The sequence below is a fragment of the Phascolarctos cinereus genome, unplaced genomic scaffold (assembly GCF_003287225.1).
Source record: "Phascolarctos cinereus isolate Bilbo 61053 unplaced genomic scaffold, phaCin_HiC Scaffold_7;HRSCAF=346, whole genome shotgun sequence".
In the NCBI taxonomy this organism is placed as follows: domain Eukaryota; kingdom Metazoa; phylum Chordata; class Mammalia; order Diprotodontia; family Phascolarctidae; genus Phascolarctos; species Phascolarctos cinereus.
In genome coordinates this window covers 146,462,142-146,488,020 of record NW_027556180.1, presented here as the reverse complement: position 1 = coordinate 146,488,020, position 25,879 = coordinate 146,462,142, and positions in this window count along the sequence as shown.

Here is a 25,879-nt window from a genome sequence, read left to right as displayed (position 1 = left end):
GGATGGAGTCGCACCAATGTAAAGGAATTTGGTGTTAACCTGAGGGGCAAAGATGATGAAAAATGAAACAATATAATGGTTCTCTATGATAGCCGGAGTAAAACATTTAGAGAGTTTTCTTGTGGAACAGAGTCTAGAATTATTCTACCTGGCCCTGGGGGTTAAAATTAGGACTAGTCAAAAGTTGCAGAAAGGCCTGTTTCAGCTCAACATAAGAAAAAACTTCCTAGTAGTGTGGGTGGAAATTTCGTTATTACTGTATGTGTAAGATATTGGCAAAATGGGATTCTAGGAGACCACTCCCCAGTGAGATGGGCTGGGGTAGTAGCCAACATAGAAATGATTCATCAACTTGAGTTATAGTGAAGGGAGTAGAACCAGCTATTACGCCCTACAAATGTGAAGTCTTAATTAGACCCTCAGGTGTCAGTTTTATTTGCGCTTCAAATGAACAGCTAGGTGGCATAGTGGTTAGAGTGCCAGACCAAGACTCAAGAAAATTGAGTTCAAACCCAGCCTCAGACACTTATTAGCTATGTGACCCTGAGCAAGTCACTTAACGCTGTTTGCCTCAGTTTCTTCTTCTGTAAACTGAGCTGGAGAAGGACATGGCAAGCCACTCCAGTATCTTTGCCAAGAAAACCCCAGATGGGATCATGAAAAGTCAGACATGACTGAACAACAACAATAAGCCCTTTGAGAAGCCCCTAGCTATGAAACTAGGGGCTACACCTAACACTCAAATTCTTATACTATAAAAAAACCATGTAGTCATCTCTGAGTGATGGGGAAAGAAACAAATTATGCTCTAGTTTTGGGGCTTTAAAATGGCATAGTAATTATAATGGGATTGGAACTAGAATAGGCTGAAACTCTGGTTAAAGATAGAGATATAACTAGAGTTTTGTCTGATGGTGTTAACATTTTGGGGTGAAGTACACAATTACTCCCTTTGATGATTCTCTACTAAGTGGTCTTTGCCACATGGCACTATCATCCCTGTTCTCACTCTAGGTTGCCACTCCCAGGGTCCTATCACCATTGTCCCCTTCTCCTCCTGGGGTCTCCTTCCTAGAACTCCAAGCTTGCCTATCGCTTCTGACCTTCTACCACCTTCTTCCAGGAGTTGAGGGTGATTAGCCATATCTAGATACAGGCACTCTTCAAGCCAGTTGGCACCCAGAGCAAACATTCATTTGCATTAATTACCCCACCACTCCATGGTCACATCTCCTAGACACAAAAATTTCTAGTTATAGCTCTGGTTAAATGTAAGGGAGTTGAGTTTGACATGAAAGAAGAAGCAGTTGTATCTCTGCCAAGACAGTATGAGATTGTTGGCCCTACCATAGCTAAGTTAATGCAAGAATAGGATTCTAGAACCAAGACAGGATTAAATCAAAACATATCTCTAGGTTGATGTAAATCTTAAGCCTTTTACTTTTTTATTGTATTTTCCCCTTAATTATTTAGTAAAGCTTTTTAACTCTAACCTTATTTCATTTACAACCTGTGACCAAGGACTAAAATTCTGGGTTTTATAGAATTGATTCAATCTTGAGAATTTTCTCTAAAATTTCTTTTTACTTATATTCCTACCCAGAATTTGCCCTGAGAACATAACAATTTGGCTCATGTCTAAATTTATTTTTTTAAAAAAAGATGATGGAGGGGGAAAAGGATGCTCAGCTTCCTTTGCAAGAAACTTAGGATAACAAGACAGTGAATATAACAGGTTTTAATTCACCCAAAGAAGACATAAAATAAAGGTATCAAAACCATTCCTTCTTCCTTCATGGGTTGACATTCCTCAAAGACCTGGAGAGTACTCCAGTATTACATCCAGGATAATATTATTCTGAATGGATGCCACACCACAAGGCAAAAGCACTTGGATTGCCAGAGCATCAGTCAACCCTCTCTTCAAGTGAGCCTCTACCTTACCAAGGATGTACAGCTATCCCTTCTATGTTGCGATTTCCCCCTTCAGTTTCAATATATCATAGCGTGGCAAAAGAAATTAAAAGGGAATTTTGGGGGAGTTCTACAGAAGCCATAGATGACACGCAAAGGCCTGCAGATGACACAGAAAAGGTTCAGAAACTCAGAAATGTATAAAATATATGTATAGTGTTATATAATGTCAACATATTTCATTTTTTAATACCATAATAATTCAGACTCCTTCTCTAGTACAAAGGGAGGGTCAAAAAATTTTACGTAGACTTTCCAGATCGCAGGGGTACCATACCTCTAGCCCCTTTGATGCAGAATGGATAACTGTATACAGTCCTCCTGACTTACAGTATTACCTTGAGTGGATTCTACATATCCCAGCCATTCCCAAGGTCAATAGAATGTCCACACTCATCTCCTGGACCGTGTACAACAAACTTGGTTTGCTCCTCCACATCATGGCTCTGTTCTTTCCTTTTCCTCATCATTGGCTTCTGCTTAGTCCAAGAACTCAGTATGATTCAAAAACTCCTTTTTGCTTGATCCAAGAACCTCTTGCCACTCCATTGCTGATGTTGCAATCTCTGGGTCACACGGCTCCCTGGAGTGATTCAGCATATCTGCAGCATTCCCTTCAAGGAATTAAGTCAGAATCCTGCTCCTATCTTATCCCTTCCACTCTCCAGCTGTCCAGTCCTCTTAAGTCAGGCCACAGCTCCTTCTAAAGGGCAAACTAAAGGATGAATCTCAGCTTTATAAACTAGCTATGAATCATCATTCATTAATCAATCATCATGAGCTCAATGTCAATAGAGCAATGAATGCTCAAGATGAGGCCTTTAGGAAATCATATTACAGGGAAGAGAGCTCATCAATGCTAGGACAGAAACTTCCTGAACAGCATCACAAGGACCCAGGAAAAGGCAAGGAGCTCCCACCTTACCAATCAATCCCAGTACAAAGAGACATACCAAAGAATCAACGAAGACTCAGGACAAAGACTGGGCATAACTGCCACACAATTAAATTAAGGAAGGGTGGTCACTGATTAAGGAGGCTTACTCATAGCCTTCCAAACAGAAAGAGCTAACCAGTCAGAGTCCACTAGATTCGAAGTTTATGTGCATGGAAGCAAGAGAAAAAAGGAGGAAAGCCTTTGGTGTCCACTTTCAGAGCTGAAGGTTGTTTTCTGCCTCCATTGAACATTGTTTCTTTATAGTCTGATTTTATTTCAGATAGGTCTCTATCAGCATCATTCATTGTGTCCAGCTCTTTTGGTGGTCTGAAAGCTTCTTCCATGGCATACTTTACCTGCATTTCTACCTGGCACAGATTTTTCCTCTGGGTACTTCAGGCAAAGACTTTTTTTCTTGTTTCATAAAGTTTCCTTGAATTTGGATATCAGATGTTTGACTTCCATGCAGTTAGATCTTATTTAAAAGCAGTTCGTCTGTAAGGGCAAATATCTCATTTTTTCTAGTTATTTTTGTCAAGCATTTACTATGCTGTAGTTCCCCCCCTCCCCCAGCATTCTCATGTCCTTCAAATGATCATCCTTGCCTTTTGACTTAGCTACCTTAAATTCCAAATCTGTCCATTTTGCTGCAATGAACAAATGTTCCTTCCCCCACTTCTCTTCATCTAGCATTTAGACTACCTTTTTGAATTTGTCAGCCCTTGACAGTTATAGTTGGCTAATCATAGTTGGTAGGCAATATTTGTGTGGAATTCCATCTTTAGTTCCTTTTTTTCATTTTTTTTGAGATTTCTTTTGTGGTCTTCTTTCTTTCTCTTTCCACATATCTCATTCAAGTAATAATTCCTTTTAAAAAAAAAAACAAAAACTACAAACAGCTTTCCCCATCATCTTTTCTATTTCCTTGAGTGTTCCTTAATAACTGTCCCTTAATTTCTCCTCTACTTCCTCTCACTGTGTTTCTGCTAATTCTGTTTAATTTTCAATCCACTGCTTATCAGTTTCTTACAAGACAATCCCCAAGTTATCCAAGTTCTGCTTCTCTGCTTTGTAAAGGATCAGCCTTGAGTATCATACAAAGGCATAAAACGAGCATTAAATTCACACATCTCCCTTTTCGTTGCCACTTTACATTTCTACTTAGAGCCTAGTTCAAAGAAAAAAAAATCTTTTAACCCTTTTAACATTAACCCACCTTTCCCCTCTCAATTCTATTTTTATAGAGGGAGCCAGTTTTTTAAAAAAAATTATTCTGGGAAATAGAAATTAAACTGAGAGTATTTGTAAGTTATTATGGTAGGTCAGCAGTATTTAATGTCTAACGTATCCTCAAATTTACCTTTACTCTTCATAGGACTCTGCAAAATACTCACAGAAATATGCAAATTTTCTAAATTTTATGTAGCTCTTATTTAAATGATACAAACTAGAACATGAATTTTACTCAACAGATTCAGCTTAATTTACTTAACAGATTCAGCCTAATTTCTTAACAAGTGATTGAGGACAGAGATGTGAGAAACAAGAACTTTAACTTTCTGTTAAGTATAACTCCTTAACAACACCATTTCATTTAAACACAGACAGTATTTCTGTTCAAAACATGCAAACCAAAACCATGCACCCCATGTTTCTTTAAAATGTTCTGAAAACTAAATTGCAGTGAAAGAAATTAACTCTTGTATCTTCCATTCTCCAAAAACTAACTGATGAATCAGAGGAGGGATTTACATGGGTAATGGAATGAATACAAGTGCCATATTTGCTTCTGGGATATCATTCTAGTTGCCCTCTGCTTCTGAAGGAATCTTTTACATTTTAGAAAAACTGTAGTAGCTATACAAATCAATTTTTTAAATGGTGCCTGTTTGTGCCCTGCAAGATTAGAGAGCAAACCAAAAACATGAGATTTCCTTAGGAAGCCAGGCACAGAATATCGTTATCAAAGCAAACAGAAATAAATGGTTTGGAAAGCAGATCGAGGGTTTACTATAAAGAAACATAGATAATTATGCAATTTCAAAATTCTCCTGAGCATCTAATAATAATCAGGAAAGCAGTGTGAAAAGTAAGCCAGACCAAGCCTTAGATAGAGGTTCAAGTTATGCTTTTGTTACCAAGTAGGTAGTAGGCACAACCTTCTCTTTGCACTGACTTCTCCATCTATAACAGAGGAAGAGAGAGAGAGAGACAGAGAGAGAGAGAGAGACAGAGAGAGAGAGAGACAGAGAGAGAGAGACAGAGAGAGAGACAGAGAGAGAGAGAGAGAGAGAGAGAGAGAGAGAGAGAGAGAGAGAGAGAGAGAGAGAGAGATTTTTTTTTCCTGGAAATCCAGTTGTTAAACATCTACTAGGATATACTTGTCTAGCTTTTTGAATTTTTGGTGCTACAGGATTGCCCTAATTCCTAAACCATTCCTTAAGGTATTGCATTAACTTTTCCAAAGTCAATACTATTCAGTAAATGTTTGTTAAGGATTTGCTATTTGCAAGACACCATGCCACATTCTATATACTCAAAAATCAGTAATAAGGAGCTTACAATCTAGTAGGAAGGATGGGAAATACACAAATAACTGGAAGGCAAAGAGATTGGAAATCGAGATTGACCTGGGAAGAAAAGCTTCTGTTTAGGGAAGGTGTTGTGAAGTGAGTGGCACTTGAGCACAGCCTCCAACAAAGAGGAGGATTTCTGAGCTTGGGATGCTGTAAGGGAAAACAAGAACAGGGAGCACCAAGCAATGTAGTTTTACTGGTGCACTGAATGAATAAAGATAAATAATCTGAAGTGAGGCTGAAAATATAGGATGAAGAGAGTCTTGGAGATAAGAATAAGGAATTTGTCATTTGTTCACTAGGTAACTGAGAGCCACCGAGGTTTTTGGGCAGGTAAATAACTTACATGTTAGGAAGTTACTTTCTGTGTAAGGTGAAAGATGAGTTGAAAAGGGAGACCTTGGTAACAGAGAGAACAGGTAGGAGGGTAGTAGGTTGTCAGGTGAAAAGTAGCAAAACTAGGCTGGGGGCAATTGTAGTAGAATGGGGAGGGGATGGATGTGAATCAATCAACCAATCAACAAGTATTTACAAAATACCTACTATATACCACATGCTGTTCTAGGCTGTAAGGTCCCAAATACAGAAGTGAGGCCATCACTGTCCCTAAAGAGCTTCCATTTTTGCCATTTGGACAATGTCAAAGGCTACACAGGGGTGAATGAAGATTGAGAAAAGGCCATTAGATTTAGCAATTAAGAGATCACAGGTACCTATACTTTACAAATTATTTTCAAAAAACTGAGAAAGAAAGAGCTCTACCAGAATCCTTTTATTAGACAAATATTATCCTACTAATTAAACCAAGGAACTCTGTAGCACCTGCTTCAGCCATTAAGGTCATCCACTGCATCCCAGGCCATTCTCAGTAATCTTGACTTTTGTTCTGACACTGGACTTCGATAACTCTGGTAGAGAGAGTGAGGCTGATGACTTTGTTGCAACTCTGCCTTACTTAAATCCAAGTCATCAAGCAAGTCATCACCTTGTGATGTCATTGGTTCTCTTCAAAAATGAAGAGTGAACAACAACAAAAACAATAAATATTGTGTTTATATTAAAGCTGTTATTAGTCTCCCTAATTCCAGTCTTTCTCCTTTCCAATTCATTCTCCAAAGAGCTGCAAAACTGGGATTTCTAAAGTGGATTTCTCACTATGTCCCTCCTCTCATCAAGAAATTTCAATGGCTTAGGGTCTCTAGGATAAATGCAGACTTCTCTGTTTGGATTTAAATACCTTCACAAATTAGCTCCAACCTTCCTTTCCAGGCTGGTTACACTTTACTGCCCCCTTATGCACTCTACATTCTAGCCAAAGTGACTTACTTTCTGTTCCTCACATGGGACATTTCATCTCCTTCCTCTAAGTCCTCCATGGCTGGAATCCTCTTAACTTCTACTTCTTGAAATGCCAAGGTTCTTTTAATGCTCAGTTTAAGTGGCACCTTTTGCAAGAGGCCTTTCCCAATTCCCTCAATTGTTGGTGCTCATCCCCCTGTAAACATCCTGTATTTATTTTGTATAAATCTTCAATTTACTTATCTATGAACACATTGTATCCTCCCAGTAGAATGTAAGCTTCTTGAAATCAGGAACTAAAATTTGCTTTTGTATTTGTATCCCCAGCATCTATCAGGGTCTGTTATAGACTAACCAATTAACAAAAATGTGTTGATTGATTTTACTTTATTAAATGTAATTTAGTGACCTTAAAGTGTTAAGCTAACCTCTATCAAATACACTATGGACAATTCTAAATTCCCATTAGAGTCAAATTTCAATTTCAAATTTCAATCAAATATAAGGAATTATCTAAATTCCTTTTCTGTTGCATGATTTCAAAAAAAAACTCTCACTTGAATGAGCAAGTCATTAACTGGGGATTTATGACATAGACTTTTTTTTTGAGTGGCACATGGCATATTGGGATTTAAATCCCATATGTATTGTCTTTTCTTGGAAAGCTGCTGATTTTGTGGGGGATTTCTATTCATGGAAGAAATAAGAAATGGATATGAATTGGGTCCAATGTTTGTAAAGTGCTCTAAAAAAAGGTTGGATATAAATAGAAATTGCCCAAAAAAAGATTTCCAGATCTAAATACTTTTAAAAATATAAAAATTAAGATTTTATAACACACACTGAATATATCAAGTGCTATATAAATGCTAAATAATAGTATTGTAAAGTGCCTACATTCAATGACAATCAGCACTATATAAATGCTAAGTAGAATAAAATAGAAAATGTAGTGTTTTGAATTGGCTCATAAATGTATCAAGCTTCCTATTGTGGCCAACAAACATATATAGGAATTTTTTTTGCAGAGTTATAGTGGTGAATGCAAAGGCAAAAACTCTCTTTTCATAATTTCATAGCTTTGCTAGATATCCTACTTCTCAGCAAAGCTGCTACAACTGACTCATGAGTCATCTGAATGATTTTAACATCTAGAGCTAAGTTATTTCTGTCTTTCCTTTAGATAACTAATTAATGGGCCACTCACAATAGCATGACATTTTTAAAAACTAAGAAGGCTGTTACTTTCTATCTTTCATGACACATTATATTATAATATGCTTAAGAAGACCACCATAACTAGGACTCTTGTCTCAACACATTGAAATTTAGGAGGGTCCTCACAGAATTATTCTCGGGGCACACTTCCCCTACCCTTGGAACTGTGTCCTCAGGGTCACAAACCAACTCCAGTTGCCTTTCCAGAAGCAGTTATTCCTTTAGATTAGTAGCAGAGAAATCCCACAGTGTTCCCGAGTACACTTCTGTCCTCCTCTAACTTGTCTCAGATACAAAAATTCCTAGTTACAGCTCTGTTTAAAAGCAAACAAACTATAGCTCCCTTGGACTTTTTTAGGTTTGCCTCAGCTAAGCTCTGGATGGGGTTTGCCCTTTCTTCAGATCTAAAAACCTAAGTAACTACTAAGTGAATTTTAGTGAATGTAAATAATTTCATTTTCTAGAATCTCCAATGGGATTTCTTTCCAATAAGAAAGTCTCATACTGAGCACTAGCTTGTGCCTTAAGAGAGAGATTCTGGTTTCCTGTCCTTTTGGAGGGATCAGTAAGGTAGGGCATATTTCATAATGAAGACAGAAGAGAACATGTTGTTATAAAAGCAATTGAAGGCAATATGTAGTTTAAATATTGAGTGAGGAAAAATACCCTTAGAAGTATGAATAGTACCAGTGCTGGGTGGAATAATTATCCTCCTACGGTTGTTGTAAGGATCAAACAAGATTCACCTGTGAGTGAGTGAGTGTTACATGATGGGAAGAAGGCAGCTGGAAGGAGGGCAGTGGAAATAGATGGAGGTCAGGAACTCCTTTTTAAGGTTTCCAACAGTTGAAGCAGTTAGAACAAGAAGAGATGAATAATGAGGAAGAAGGTAAGAATATGGTGGTAGGAACAATAATAACTGCCATTTACCTAGCATTTTAAGGTTTGCATTTTGCATACATTATCTCATTTCATCGGCACAATAGCCATGTGAAGTTGGTTCTGCAGACTTGATATTCCAATTCTTCTTTTATTAGGCAATTGGGGTTAAGTGACTTGCCCAGGGTCACACAGCTAGTAAGTGTCAAGTATTTGGTCTGAGGCTGGATTTGAACTCAGGTCCTCCTAAACTTCAGGGCCTGCACTCTATCCACTGTGCTACCTAGCTGCCCTTTGATGTTCCCATTCTACAAATGAGGACACTGAGGCTAGAAAGTCACACAGCCCATAAATATGGGAAGCAAGATTTAAACCAGTGTCTATCCTCATTCTAAATCGAGCACTTTTGTCATTATATTATGCATGCAAAGCCAGGTAGAAAAGGAAAACAGGAAGAGCATGAGAAGTCGAACAATGGGAGTCTGCATGTGCAGAGCTCAGAATTTCTTCCCCCACTGGTGATTGTCAGCAGCAAATAAGAGAAATAGGGAAAAAGAAAAACACTGGAAAGTTGGATCAGGGTAGAAAAAGGATAGAAAAGAAGAATCGGGAAAAGGCAAAAGAACAGAATGCCCATACTACTGTTTTGTCTATTTTGTCTTCTATAAGGGCTAGAGGAACAGAGGAGTCAGAAGAAAGAGAGAACATAAGAACATGTATGCAAGTTCTGTGAAGGTCAGGTCAGCATTTGTTGTAAAGATCTGCTTAAGGAAAGATGAGGTCCATTGATCGGCAAGAGATTATTTGGTAAGAATTCTGATTATCAGTTCTGTTGGGATGGAACCAGGAGTGTTTGAAACATGCCAAATCCCAGGAAGTAATGGATAGATAAGAGCTTTAGATCAGCACAGAAATTATATTTATTTTGGAGACTGTGCCCAGTGAAAAAGGAATAGGATTATAGGAAGGCCTTTGAGTTGATCCTACTGAGCAGGCCATCACTAAAGGGGGTTTATTCATTCTCTTCAGGAATGGAATAGCAGATATTGCAAATATTGTGAGCTGGTTAAAAAAAGATACTGTAATGTAATAACGGTACAAGTAAAAGTAGTAGATAGGTTTGGAGTTTGGACTTAGGATACAATTCTGAAAGAGAATTGTGTCAAGAAGATGTTTTTTTTTTTTAATTAGAGAGAGTCAGGCTGAAGTTGGTATAAAAAGACAACCCAAGTAGCAAAGAACTGGAAACAAAGTAGATGGCTCATCGATTGGAGAATGGCTAAACATACTGTGGCACATGAATGTAATCAAATATTACTGTGCTGTAAGAAACAACAAACATGGTGACAAACAATGGAAAGATTTAAGATGAATCAAGTGAAGTAAGCAGAGCTGGGCAAACAATATACACAGTGACTGTAACAATATAAATAAAACAACCACAAAACAATTAAAATTGAACATTATGAAATTACAAAGAATAAGCTAGGTCCCAAAGAATAGATATGTGAAGATAACTCTCCCCTCACGCTGTTCTTTTGCAGAGGTAGGGAGTACACAGCTGTCCGATATTGCATACAACATCAGATTTTTTTTCAATGCTTGATTGGTTTTGCTGATTCCTGTGTCCCCCTTCTTCCTTAAAACAATAAACAAACAAACAAAACAACTTTTTAAAGGGATACTGGAAAGTGGAAAGATACAGGGGAAATCTAAGCAATGTCAAAATTAAAAACATCAATAAAAACTTTTTTTTAAAAGAGAAACAACAAAGACAGGTTATAGATGTAGTTTAAAAAATTAGCAAGAAAGTGGCTTAGTACCTCCTATTAAAAAAAAAAGATTTTCCATAACCTTTAGGACGCAAAGTACCTGAAAAGACCATATATATATATGCATATGTGTGTGTGTGTGTGTGTGTGTGTGTATATGTGCGTGTGTGTGTGTGTGTATATATATACACACACACATATACGCATGTGTATATATGTTTATCTGTGTGTATATATACACATGCATATATAATTGCATATATATGCAGACACATATATATGCAGAGAGAAAGAAACAGAGAGAGAGAGACAGAGAGGACTTTATGGGAAAATTAGGAAAAGTACAGCATTTCATTTGATGTGGAAATAAAGGAGAAAAAACAGATAAAATATCATAGGTGAACAGGAGGTACAGAAAGAAAATAATAGAAGGAAGGTGGCCTTTTTTCAGAGAAAAGTAGATGGAATCCTAGAAGGCATAGTTTTGCCAAGAGTTCACAGAGTGTGAAAAGATTTAGAAAAGGATTCAGATAAATTAGTCAGGAAAAAAGACTGAAGAAAATAAGGATAGCTGGCAATGTGATTTAAACTTGAGTCCCAGGAAATGAAGAAATATGGAAGGAGGCAGCAACTAAAGAAGAGGTAGAATTTGAGTAGTCAAAAGGGGAAGAAGAGTTCAAAGCCTAGAAAAAAAATTTTTTTTAAAGAAATGGTACAAATAAGAGTGTAAATGCCATCTGAAGCCTTCTACCTAAAAATATGTTCAGGTTGTTCCTGAATTATCTAAAATAGATAACTAAAAAAAAAAAGCTTCCCTTGACACTGCCATTGCCCCGAGCTGCCTCCCTACTTAAGGAGAAACTCAGTATTTCCAGTAAAAGACCATATAGTATCTCTACCTGAAGATTTCCAGTAAAGGGAAACCCATTGATTCCCAAAGCAGCCTATCCCACTTTTGGATTATACTTGTTAGGAAGTTGTTTCTCATACTAAATTAAAATCTTCTTCTCTGGAACTTCAAACCATTATTCCTATTTCTGTCCTTTGATGTCAAGCAAAGCAAATCTAATCTTTCTTCCACAAAAGAGTTCTTGTTACATTTGAGGATGGTTACCAGGTCTCCCTAAATCTTCTCTTCATGCAAAACATTCCCAGTTCCTTCAACATTTCACCAGATGGCATGGTTTTGAATCCTCAGCTTGCCTATTTCCTTCAAAACAGATAACCAAGAAATGAACTCAATGATCTGGATGTGTTTTCACCACGGCAGAGTATAGGATGATTATCACCACCCTCATTTTGTTTTTACTAATGTGGCTAAAATGTCATCAGCATTCCACCCCCCCCCCACTCCCTGAAACTTATACTATTGGGCCCATAATCCATTAAACTCTTTTTTTCTCTAAACCTTCCCCTTCTTCTATCTCCTCTATAATTGTAGATGGCAATCCTTCCAGTCCCTCAAGATCAAAATCTAGGAATTTTCCTTGTCTCCTCACTAATCCTCACCCACGTTATCCAATCTATTTCCTACAATTTCACCTTGGCAACATCTCTGGAATATACCTGCTGCTCTCCCATGACACTGCCACCACTTAAGTGGAGGCCCTCATCAGCTCACACCTGGATTATTGCAATAACCTGCTGGTGGGTCTGTCTGCCTCTTCCAGCTCCAATCCATCCTCTATTCATCCACTAAAGTAATTTTCCTAAAGCATGGGTTCATGCCACCTCCTCCATTCTCAATAAACTCCAGTGGCTCCCTATCACCTCCAGAAGCAAGCAAAAATATTCTGTTTGACATTCAAAGTCCTTCATTACCTAGTCCCTCCCTTTTCAGTCTTCTTATAACATATCCCATCCCAACCCATTACTCTTTGAGGCCAGTGCCTCTGTGATATTCCCAGAGCAAGATAATCCATCTCTCAGCTCCAGCCATTTTCTCTGACTGTCCTCCATGCCCAGAACACTCTCTTTCTTTAACTCTGCTTGCTGATTTCTCTGCCTTTCTTTAAATCCCAGCTAAAATCCCATCTTTTGCTGGAAGTCTTTCCTAACCCCTCTTAATTCTAAAGCCTTCCTTCCCTCTGTTAATCATTTCCCATTTATCCTGTATATAGCTTGCTTTGGCTATATTTGCACGTATTAGATTGTAAGCTCCTGGAAAGCAGGGACTGTCTTTTGCCTCTTTTTGTATCCTCAAAGCTTATCACAGTGCCTGGCACATAGTAGGTGTTTAATAATAAATTTTGATTGATTAAGCTTCCTAGGGATTAAAAGAAATTATGTTCGGCTGTGTATCTAAATTTGTCTCATCATGACTTTTTTTTTCTTTTTGTTTTTTTAAGGCAGTTGAGGTTAAGTGACTTGCCCAGGGTCACACAGCTAATAAGTGTCAAGTGTTTTGTCTGAGACTGGATTTGAACTCAGGTATTCCTGATTTCAGGGCCGGTGCTCTATCCACTGCGCCACCTAGCTGCCCCTCATTATGACTTTCTATAGTTGGTTTTTTGAACACAAGTAAAGGATTACATATTTACACAAATGAAATTCATGTTAAGAAGCAAGATGTAATAGAGTGTTGGCCTTGGAGTCAAGAGTCCTGAATTGAAATACTGCCAATACATCTCTATTGTCTGGGGACCTGCATCTGGTCCTCCTTTCTCCTGGTGTCAGCCATACACAAAATACTGGCTGGTCCCAGGTTCAGCAGAATCTTCCCTGTAGAGAGTGCTGAGCTTTTCAAGGCTATCAGGGATAGCTCATGCTAGCTTGCCATAATCTTGCAGCCGTTAAGGATTACAGACTGATGGCTATCCTTCTGGCAGAAACTTTGCTGCTTTGCCAGCTCCCTACTCCCCTGGCCAAGAGCTCCCAGAGTATTTAACTGTCCTTGAGCTTCCTGGCTGAAGCACTCCACATGGCAAGGGGCATCCTTGACCACCTCGGGGCTAGAGCTATTAGAACTGGAAAACCATCTAGTCTTTGTGTCCCAATCTGAGTTCCTGCAGTCCTCTGGCTCCCTCCTGATGATACAGATTCCTTGGCTAGCCTTTCCAGCACTGATTACACATTCACAAATACCTTGGGAATGATAGTGGTACCCTTGACAGAAATATATGTCAGCATACAATAATCATATATATAGAGATGAGAAAATAAAGCATGTGGTCAGTAGTTGCTAATATCTTTGTCATTTTTGGTATGGAGGGGATTGGTACTAATCTTATTGGTGATTTTTCCCCATTCTTTTGAAATCTTTCTGTCTTTGAGCTATCATGATAACCAAATCAATCCCTGAGTGCCTTTAAACTTGTGTTTTCCCCAGCCCAGCACACATTTCCTCTGTTTTCGGTCTGATCCAGCAGTTTTGCCTGGCTCCATTCCTCTGATCTAAAATTAATTTATCAAAATGTGGGGAATGGCCCAAAGGGCTTTTAAAACTGTGTATATACCCTTTGACCCTGCAATACCCTGATTGGGTCTGTATCCCAAAGAGATCAAAGAAAAAGGGGGAAAAAACCTATTTGTACAAAAATACTTATAGCAACTCATTCCATGATGGCAAAGAATTAGAAACTGAAAGGATTCTCATCAGCTAGGGAATGGCTGAACAAATTGTGGTATATGATTGTGATAGAATACTATTAAGTAATGATAAGCAGGGTGGTTTCAGAAAAACCTAAAAAGACTTATAGTAGTCTTTTGCATCATATAAACTGGTTCAAAGTGAAGTGAACAGAACCAGGAGAACATTGTACACAATAATGGCAATATTTTAAGGATGATCAACTGTGAAAGACTTAGATACTCTGATCAAGAAAAGGATCCAAGAAAATTCCAAAGGGCCCGTGATGAAAAATTATATCCACCTCAGAAAGAGAGAACTGATGAACATTGAATGCTTATTGAAACATTTTTTTAACTTTATTTTTCTTGAGTATTTTTGGGTATATGTTCTTTTGTAACATGGCTTATATGGAAATGTGTCTTCCATGACTTCACATATATAATTGATATCATATTGCTTGCCTTCTCAAGGAATGGGAGAGGAGTGGAAGGGAAGGAGAGAATTTGGAACTCGAAATTTAAAAAAAATAAATGCTGAAAATTTTTACATGTATTTGGGAAATATTTAACAAAATAAATTAAAATATATTTAAAAAGAAATGTGGGGAATGAGGTAAAGGCTTGTGGAAGATATGTAAATTCCTATTAGAAGAGAAGAAAAAATTTTAAATGTGGTAAAAGGGGAGGGAAGCTTTGCTTTTCTAGATGGCAAAGTTGCTGGGCAAGTTTAAAAATTTTTATAAGGAAAACCCACCAGAAAAGAAACAAAACCAAAAGCTTTCTTTAAAAAACAAAAAGATAGTCTCAGCAACAAAAGCATTTAATACAGTGCACAGGTAGGGAAGACAAAGGAGTAAGAGCAAACAGCTGACATGATGAGAGAAGAAAAAGAAAATCAAGTGAGAATAGAAACACTACCAACAGACATCTGAAAGTATTCAAGAAGAGAAGGTGGTGATGTACTCTGATAAAAATGAATAGATTGAGATGACGTTGAAAGAAAAACTGTGAATTCTTTGTCAAATTGTTTCAGATTGCAAGAAAAGATACAGAGAAAGGGGAAGGGATATGGACTAATGCCAAGGTAACAATCAAAGGATGAAGGGACAAATGATTTAATAGTAACAAGAGAACCAAAGCATCAAGTTACCGAAAATAGGAAGTGCTCCTGTGTCTTAAGGCTTCCTTGGTGAATTCTAAAAAGTCCTGAAGGACTGCCTGAGCAAAGCTTGAGCAGCTATTTTCAGGAACACATATGTACATGAAAGGAGAAACAATTAGCACAAGGAATGAAGTGATAATAAGGAATGATAACAGGTTTTAAAAATAAAGATGTGGACAATGTAAGAAACTTCAAGCTATTGACATTAGGAAGCAAGTAATACAGCATCTGGGACACTCTCCACTAATACAAAAGATCTGTTCAAAGATGTTTCATAATTTTAAAAGCTGGGAGCAACCTTAATGTCTAATCAAAGGAGAATGGTTAAATAAGTTGTGGCATATGCATATGATAGAATTCTATAATGCAATTAAGATGAACAAGTGTGAGGACTACAAAAAAATCTAGTTGAATAATTACGATAATTCTACTTTATGAGCATGTGTTGTTTCCCTTAATGGAATATAAGTTCCTAAAGATCAGGGACTATTTCATTTTTGTCATTTTATTCCCTGATAATAATAGGTGTTTAATAAATGCTTGCAGATAGATTCATTCCCTAGTCTGATGATTTGGTTTGTTCAGGGCCTGCCTCCCTCACCAAGACAGCTGAAGTTTAAGTCTCAGGGCTCTAAGTTAAAAGAGAAATGTCAGACACAGCATGGCACACTGGACTACATGCTGGATTTGGAATGAAACAATCAGGTATCTCATCCTAATTCTACTAATTACTACCTTTGTGAACTTGGGGAGGTTACAACTTTGGGGGGAATCAGTTTCTCACCTGTAAAATAAAGGGGTTTGGACTAGATGATCTCTGAACGTAACTGAAGACTCCAGCTGAAGTCAGAACTGAGGTAGAGAGAAACTGAACAAGCATGTGTCCCAAAAAGCAAGACCTAGAATCAACCAGAAGGCCAATGTAGCAGTTCTTAGAACAAATCATGGAATCATATCCAGAAAAGGCTCCATGCCCAACAGAGATGATGCTCCACTCCAGACAGAATAGCAGGACGATGGAACAGTGGGAGTAGTGATTATGTCCCGAGAAGACATCTTTAGATCTTTGTTGCTCTTTCAAACATGTGTTCTAGTCGAATGTATTCCTTACATATGTGACCCTCTTAATGTGCATACTGGCCATGTGTTTTTCCTGTATCTATGCCCCTCTATATGCGCACCCTAGGCATGTCCAGTCTTCTCATTGATGATGGATGAGTGTCCCCCAGATTTACTGAGGAAATGTCCCATTTCTACTTTTTTCTATATTACTATGCTATTTCACAAAATGTTTTTGCTTTGAACTAGTGGTGTCCTATATCGAACTAGTAAAAATAAACACAGCAGTGGGGGTAGCGAACCATGGTTTTGAGCAAATCTAGAACCTCAGAGTTCCTGAAAGCTGGGTTGCCTTCTGGGGTTCCTGTCTGTGTTTGATAAAATGATCCCCTCAGGTGTTATAAATATAAAATTTAACAATGCCAGAGTTGTGGTTGTTCAGTCATTTCAGTCATGTCTGACTCTTTGTGACTCCATGGGGTTTTCTGGGCAAAAATACTAGAGTGGTTTGTCATTTCCTTCTCCAGCTCATTTTGGAGATGAGGAACTGAGGTAAACAGAGTTAAGTAAGTGACTTGCCCAGGGCCACAGAGCTAGTCTAAGGCCAGATTTGAACTCAAGAAGATGAGTCTTCCTGATTTCAGGCCTGGCACTTCACCCACTGTGCCAACTAGCTGCCCAAGAGCACTGACATATTCTTTTTAATTGATAGCTTTTTTTTTACGTCACTTAGTTTTCTTTCTTTATCCCTCTTCCTCTTTCCTACTTTATAACAAAATTTTAAAAGGAAAAAGAGGAGGAAAAAAATTCAGGAATATTAATCAACACATTGAAAAAATCTGACAATATATCAATTGTTCCACATTTGAAATGGGGGGGGGGACAAGAAGAGATAAGTTTTATAATTTTGCAATACTCATTTCTTATTGTTTTGTGGCTTTTTCCCACTTACTTTGTTATGGTCATTGTGTATATTATTTTCTTGTCTCTGCTTACTTCACTCTGCATTAGCTCATATGTCTTTTCATGTTTCTCTATATTCATCATTTCTTCACCTAATAACCATGGGAGCTCCTCAAGGCTCTGTTCTACCCTCTTCTCTCCTCTCTCTGTACTTTTTTACTTGTTGATCTCATAAATTCACATAGTTTCAATGATCATCTCTAAGCAGATGATTTTCAAATTTATTCTCTGCTGACTTCCAGTCTCACATCTCCAACTGCGTATTAGACATCTCAAGCTGGGTATCTTGTAGACATCTTAAACATAACATATCCCAAACTGAACTCATTATTTTCTCCCCAGCTCCTTCCCTCTTATTAATTGCCCTATTACTGACAAAGACACCATCATCCTCTTGGTCCTCTGGGCTCACAACTTAGGCATCATCCTCGATTCCTCACTTACTCTCACCTCCCCCATATCCAAGCAGTTGCCCAGGCCTGCCCTTTCTACCTCCGTAACATCTCTCCTAAATGCCCCTTCCCTATGCACCTCATAACTGCCACCACTCTGGTGCAGACTCTCATCACCTTATGCTTGGACTACTATAATAACCTGCTGGTTGGTCTCCCCACCTCAAATTTCTCCCCACATCATTTCATCCTCCACTCAGCTGTCAAATTGATCTTCCTAAAATGCAGGTCTGACCATGTCATTGAGCCACTTTAGGATCAAATATAACATCCTCTGCTTTGCTTTTACAGCCCTCTATAACCTGGCCCCTTCTTGCCTTTTCAGTCTTATAACCTTATAACTTGCCACATACACTTCAATTCAACGACACTGTTCCTCAAACAAGACACTCCATCTCTAGACTCTAAGCATTTTCATTGGCTGTTCCCCCGCCTGAAAGCCATTCCCCAAATGATGCGCATCTATTTCACTTCTAGTTCTTTACTAACACAAAAGCACTATTATAATGGTCTTTCTTTGTATCAATAACTTCCTTAAAACATATTCCTACCAGTGGAATCTCTGCCTTCTTTAGGCACAGAACCCAATGTCATCTCCAGGTCATGATGAGGTATAAGGAGAAGTAGAATTTTATGGGTGATCCATGAAACAGAAAAAAATATAAAATGACCCCTTTCTGCTTCCACAGTGATAGCTGTAAAACACAGTCTTGAAGTTTCTTCTCCACAAAAGGGTCCCCAGTTACTCTTCTATGAACAGGATTCCTTTATAAATGTGACCAAAGAGATAATTTTGTTTTGGCAATCTTTTGATTATAAATATTGTCAGACATAAAACAGGAAGATATATTTACCAAAGATATTTGCTGTTGTCATAGAGGATGCCCATATTTTGTGGACCCTTTCAGAGAATGAGGAAAAGAAGGGAATAAACATTTATATAGTACTAACTATATGCTAGGCATAGTGTTAAGCACTCTGTGCTTAGTGCTAAGCATTAAGTACAAATATTATACCACTTGATCCTCACAACAACCCTTTGAGTAGGTGCCTTTATTATCCCTATTTTACAGGTGAGGAAACTGAGGCAGACAAAAGTTAAGTGTCACACAGCTAATAAGTGTCTGAGGTCAGATTTGAACTCAGGTCTTCCTGACTCCAGGCCCAGTGCTCTATCCACTGTGCCAGCAGTCACCTTTTTCAGGGGGTCATCTGTGAGGTCAAAACTATTTTCATAATAATTCTAGAAGTAATTTATATATAATCCACATAAACCAAAGCTCTTTGGGAGCCTCAATATTTTTTAAGAGTCTAAAGAGGTCCCAAAATAAAAAAGTTTGAAAACTATTATGTTAATGATGAGGTTCCCCAGATGCTAGTGTTCATACATGACATTGTACTGATTACAGGGAGCCCAAGAAAACTAGAGAGCCTTGTTAACAGTTTTGTTTAGTAATCCACTCAGGAAAAATCAAATGAAATTACATACTTCCAAGATTATGACATGCTGTTGGATGGTCAGCTCATTCATTTGGTCCATTAATACATGTATCTTAGATGGTCATAACAGATAGACAATGAGCTAGCCCTAGAATGAAATAAGACAAGCAGAAAAGTAAGACTAGATCACAACTGAGAGGTTGAATAACAATGATCCCAAACTACTCCTTAATGCCCAAATCCATCTTTTTTTTTTAACAGTAGAAGTCTTCCAATGAGGCTGCATAGTTATACACCAACATAATCTCTGAAAAAAAATAAAAATTGCAAATGACCCAAAAAGGCAATGAAGAGGCTCCTACATAGATGATCCACACATAGAAACTAATGTAAACATATCAACAATGACATGTTTGATTGGAAGAGGAGGTGGGCTGACAGCCACATAGCAAAATCAATGCATGATAGATGGGCAGTGCATGTGTTATACTGGTATCCACAAAGTATTAAAAGAGTTAAAAGAAGACCTCTAAAGTATTTGTAAGATCTTCTAAACAGAATTTATGGGAAGAACATAAATACAAATTGTTCAAGGTGATACAATATAGATGAATTGTCATCTACTCCAGTGACTAGAGTGCCCAAGTTGATGAAATCATGAATCCATTGAAATATTGAAGCATCATCATATGGATGAATTAAAAAAAAGACCATGGAATGAATGCATCCCTATCCTTGTTCAGTAGATACTGCACAATTTAAGGAGCTGGGAGGGGTGAGAATATTATATAATTTTTTAAAATCTTATCTAACTTCTACCTTTTTTAAACTTAAGTCTAAAATTTTGTAACTCCTAACAGTCCAAGTCATACATTTGGTAAACAGCACATGGTGCATAAAGACCAGAGCAAGAACAAAGAATGAAAAATAAAACCTTCTTGGAATTAGAAAAGGTGAACTCAGAGAAACAGATGCCTCTGAAAGAAAAGTCCAAGATAATAAGACAGACAAAATAAAATCACCATGGTATGAGGCAAAAGTCACCTTGACAAATATTTTTAATGGAATATGGAATATAGAATATAGAATAATGGAATATAGAAATATAGAAAAAAGATCAATGGCAATGATTGAAATAATTATAAGAGATTTCATTATGTAAAATTTTGAAATCAAGTCATTTTGGGGAAATGTGAATCAAAAGAAAATTCAACCAAAATAGATTAAAAGCATTCATAATGTTTTTTACACTAACCTGAAAAGTTGAAGGGAATAAGAAAGGAAAGATACAGACTTTCCCTGAGTAGTGATTTGATCAAGGCAGGCAAGACACACATGCTAAGGGGTTCTTCTTCATATCCTAAAAGTTTAAATATGTTACCAAGTAGAACAAAGCTTCAGCAAAACTATTACCATGTATATGATGCTGTCTCACCTTCCTTTTCTGTATCTGTGTTCCACCTTCTGGTTGTTCCTGTCTCCTCCCAAGTTCTTCTCCCAGGTCTCATTCCCAGGGCCTTTTTCTCAATCGGTTCTCCAAATCCCCCTAAAGTGTTTGTGGATAGAAGGTGTTATATCTGTGAATGAATGAAAATCATTTAGTAAACACTATTTTCTAAGCACTGTGTTTTATTGCTAAGTTCCTGCTTTCAGAGAGCTCACAATCTATTAATCTGTTGTCTGTTTTTTGCTCTCGAGGAGGACCAATGACATCACATACATGACATCTTGACTTGTGCCATGAATTGGAGCTGAGTGAGGCAGAACTGAGCAAAGTCATCAGCCTTGATCTCTCCTCCAGAATCACTGGAGTTAATGGCAAGACAAAGGTCAAGACAAGTGGATATGGCCCAGGATGCAGTTGAAGACCTTTGGCCTTTCTAAATTAAGGTCTTTCCCAGCTCTCAGTCTATTTGAGTCCATGCTCATTTAATTTAAAGCATTAAGATAAAAGATGGCTCAATTTATCATCCAGAGATATCAATCTGTAAGGGGAAGACTGTCAGAGTTTTGGGCCAGAACAAAAAACAATTGCTATTTATATTTATTCTAAGCCAACAAAATTTAAACAATGAGCCACAGAGGCCTGGGGTAGGACTATTATTGGCCATTCAATGAAAGCCAGAATGGTTTGGGTTTAAAGCCTAGTCAAGTAGCTCCATTTAAAACACAATAGGCCTTTTTAAGGCCTGTTTTTTCAGAGCTATATTTCAAAAAATCAAAAAGTGAAAATTGCTCAGGACAAAAAATTAATTGTCCCAACCTTTTGAAAAAAAAATTTAAATGAAAGAAGAAATAATAATAGCAGCATTTCCCAACTTAGCTCACAATCTAATCAAGTTAGGCAACACATAAAGGAGGGTTCAACAGCAGGTCAGATGAAAAGGCCCAATGGTCCAAACGGTAGAACATCAGGTAAAATGGTAGTGCCCAGGGAGGTCTAGAAAATGTAGTAACAGGGAAAATGCAGTAGCAGTGCAGATAAATGGTAAGACAGTCAGCCAATCAGTAAGCATTAAGCGCTTACTGTGTTATAGGTGGGCAGCTAGATGGTGCAGTGGATAGAGCACTGGATTTGGAATCAGGAGGAGTCATCTTCATGAGTTCAAATTGGGCCTCATACACTTACTTGCTATGTGAAGAGCAGCTGTAGCTTAATGGATAGAGTGCCAGGCCTGTAGTCAGGAAGACTCGCTTTCCTGAGTTCAAATCTGGCCTGGAACACTTACTAGCTGTGCGACCCTAGCCAAGTGATTTAACCCTGTTTGCCTCAGTTTCTCATCTGTAAAATGAGCTGGAGAAAGAAATGGCATACCATTCCAGCATCTTTGCCAATAAAACCCCCAAAAGAGTTTTACACCATTGGAAACAATCAAACAACAAATGTTGTAGGCATTGTGCTAAGTGCTGAGCATTCAAAGAAAGGCAAAGACATGGTACCTGCCCACGAGGAGCTCACACTCTATGGAGGGAGATGAGAGGTAAACTATATACATATACAATTTATATAGTGGAAAGTAATCTCAGGGTAGGAAAAAGTAGTCAGGGTTGAAGAGGAAGGACTGGAGGACTTCCTACAGAGATTGGGATGTGAGCTGAGTTTTAAATGAAGAGATTTTGTATTTTAATAAGGACTTCTGGAAGGACATTTGATATTTAAAGGTAGAGATATGTAATGGTGGAATATCAGGCATTGTGACAAATTGACATGGGGGAGGGATATTTGGGTCCTACCTTATCCTTCTGAAATCACATCATAGTTGAATGGCTCATATCATTCCTTTAGCCCAGAGTGCCTTCACTTTCCCCTGATTTGAAATTCTACTCCTCCTTTAAGACCCAACTCAACTGCATCCTCCTCTATGAAACTTTCCCAGATCTCTCAATTCAGAAACAATCTCTCCATCTCTCCAAATTCCAATAAAGCTTTGTTGTCATCTAATCCAATCTTATTTTAGAGATGCTGTTGTTAGTTTAGTCATTTCAGTTGTGCCTGTTACCATAATAAGGTGACCAAAACCCCTCCTAGAAACTGTCTTAGCCAACAGACATTCATTTCAAGCAATGAGATATGGTAATAAGTATGATATTACCATACCAATTTAAAACAAAAACTCATTGTAAAATGTTACTTAGATGAAAGTAGAATATAATGAATAGTATTGCTCTACCAAGTCACAAGAAGAGGTAAGGCACCGAGGGAAACAATTTCAAGGTAACTGAAAATGGAGAGTTACCAAAGATAGAAAAAAATAATCTTGGACTTTATTACTAACAAGAACAAGAAGTGACTGAAAAAGAGCAATGAGTACTAACGTATAAGCCTACTTTCCCAACAATAATTTTATGAGAATAAGGACATCCTGGACAAAGGTAAGAGAAGAAAATAAGTGAGCTTTCTCAAGCAATATTCCATAATAGACCACATCTTTACAATCATTCAATTGACTGACCAGCATAAAAAATACAAGATTAAACTGTGTTCATTGCAGAAATTAAAAACAACAACACTTGATTTAGTAGAGCAAAGTTGCCTTAAAATCTTTTCTTTAACAAGGTATTTCCCATGCACATGTCAAAATCACACAGGATTTGTGAAATATGGGTAAGGGGCCAGGGAAAGAGATAATTTTGTCCATTGATCTTCTGGATATTAATACCAAGGAAGTCACAAAAACATGATCTTACTAAACATCTTCACCACTGTCACCACTTGGGGGAGATCCCAAGTATTCAGACCCTAAAAACATCCAAATGGGTGAAATACGATTATTGTTCAGACTATATTCACTGAGTAATAATGGTCTGCAGGAGATACATGGAGGGAAGAGACAACGCTCTTGTAATTTTAAAAGATGTTTTTGTGAGATTTTTGTGTAATTTATTGAGGAAAGTGTGAATGTTTTAAAAAAAAATAAATAAAGCACGTGTTTTTATGATTCATTAATTCTTGGATCAGCATGCCATAGCATTCATCCATCAGTACATATATCTTGAGCAGAGATTGCTGGTGAACAAGAAACTGGGACCAGAGTTAAACAGGAGAAGGAAAGCAGGCCAGATTGCCTTTAGGAAATTATGCAGTGCTTTTAACAAGTTCAAGCTTCTCCCTGAAACAAAAATTCATCCCTTTAATTTTTCCCTTAATGTGGTATGGCTACAAATCATGGAATACTAGCCTCTGAAGAAGTTGAAGATCTCCCAAAGGGCACTGGAGAACTTTATGGTGGGAATAAACAGGATGTAACATTAGGAATGGGTATACAGGATGAGTTCCTCCATACAGGAGAAGTAGGATAAAGAACATCTCAGAGAAATTTATGATGGATTAGTCGTATGTCAAGATCAAGGGGGTAATTAATAAGCAGCCTACATTTTCCATTGGTATCAATACAATATCCATGAAAAAATGCTCCAATATGGATCTCCTGTGGCAGAATCAAGGCAGAAAGGATATGGAGGATAAAAGTTATACAGGACAAGGTGGCAGGGAAATATAGATTGTACCCTGCATTGTTAGAGAAAAACATATCAATAAAGTCACAGGTCCATTGGAATCTTGGAGTATGATTGATGAGTAGAAGTGCTGAATAATAATTATAATTAATAGAATGCCAAATCATAATGAGATAACTATTGAAACCTTTTTTCCTCTTTTAGGACCCAACTCAGGGGCACCTCTTCCATGAAACTTTCCCTGACCATCCCCTGACCCAAACGGTCTTCTCTTCTTAAATCTCTCCTGCCATGCTGTTTGACTTCTCCTTAGCACTTTCCATATTGCAACTTAGATATGTCTTTGTACATGGCTGATTTCTCTCACTATGGCATGGACTGACATTTTTCATCTATATGCTTTTCTCATAGTAGCTGATTAGTAAATATTTGTTGAAATTGTTGAATTACTATTACAGTTGCTAAATGCTACCTTATATATAACCACTTGCTGTTTGTTTAGTATTTATTTTGCATATATTTATTTGGTATAAATAAAAGTCAGTATGGCATAGTGGCTAGGGGTCTAGTCTCAAAGCTAGAAGACTTGGGTTCAAGTCCTGTCCCTGACACATCTTAGCTGTGTGACCCTGGGCAAATCATTTAACATCTCTGTGTCTCACTTTCTTCATCTAGAAAATGAGGAGTGGGGGTGGGGCTTGGAGTGGATGGCCTCTAAAGTGCCTCCCTAAGAATAAATCTATGATCCTATGATGTTTGTATGTTTTGTCTCCTCCAATAATATAAAAGATCCTTGAGAGCAGGGATTGTTCAATGTTTTTGGTTTTGTATCTTTAGCATCTAGCACAGTGCTTGGCATATAGTAAAGATTTGCTGATTGATCAAACATGAAACTCTCACTTCTTCTACTAAGTTTTGTGTTAAGAAAGAAATTATCTTTTAAAGCAAAAAAAAAAAGTCATGTACCAATTTTACCTCATTGCAAAATAAAAACAAACAAAAAATCCCACCATAACCTGCCCTTCCCCTTCCATACTCAGGTCCTGAGTCAAATGTTTCAATTAGCAACAAATAAACTCTAGAAATACATCAGGCAGAAAAGAAAGGAAAGATGTTCCCACACAGCATACAAACATGGCGTCTAAAATGAGACTTTAAGAAGGTCTGGTTCCTTGGCAACGACCTATGGAGCACATGTATCTTCCCCCTGGATGAATGTTAGAACTTTTATTAGGGCTCTGGTGTGATCACCCTGCATGATCACTGCATGTTTACATGTAAGACCACTTCCAGAAGGGCTTCCAGAACATTTAACAAAAACAAAATAAAAATTGTTGCTCAGCCCTGCCTGAGGTCAGATTGCATGGTGTTGTTATCATCTTTTGAAGTAGTTACCACACTGTTACTGATACGGGCGGGTGAAACACCATTCCAGACTTGCTTCACTGTGCTTATGTAACCGATCAGTGAGTGGAAACCTGCAGGTCCTCTATTCAGCTTGGTAAACATGGGCTTCTCTGTCAGTCTTCATTGTTCTTCTTCAAAGTACACTTGCCACCTTATCTGGCAACAGCTTTCTTTAAGACTGCTACTCATGTGAAATAATCTTTCACCGCAGAGGC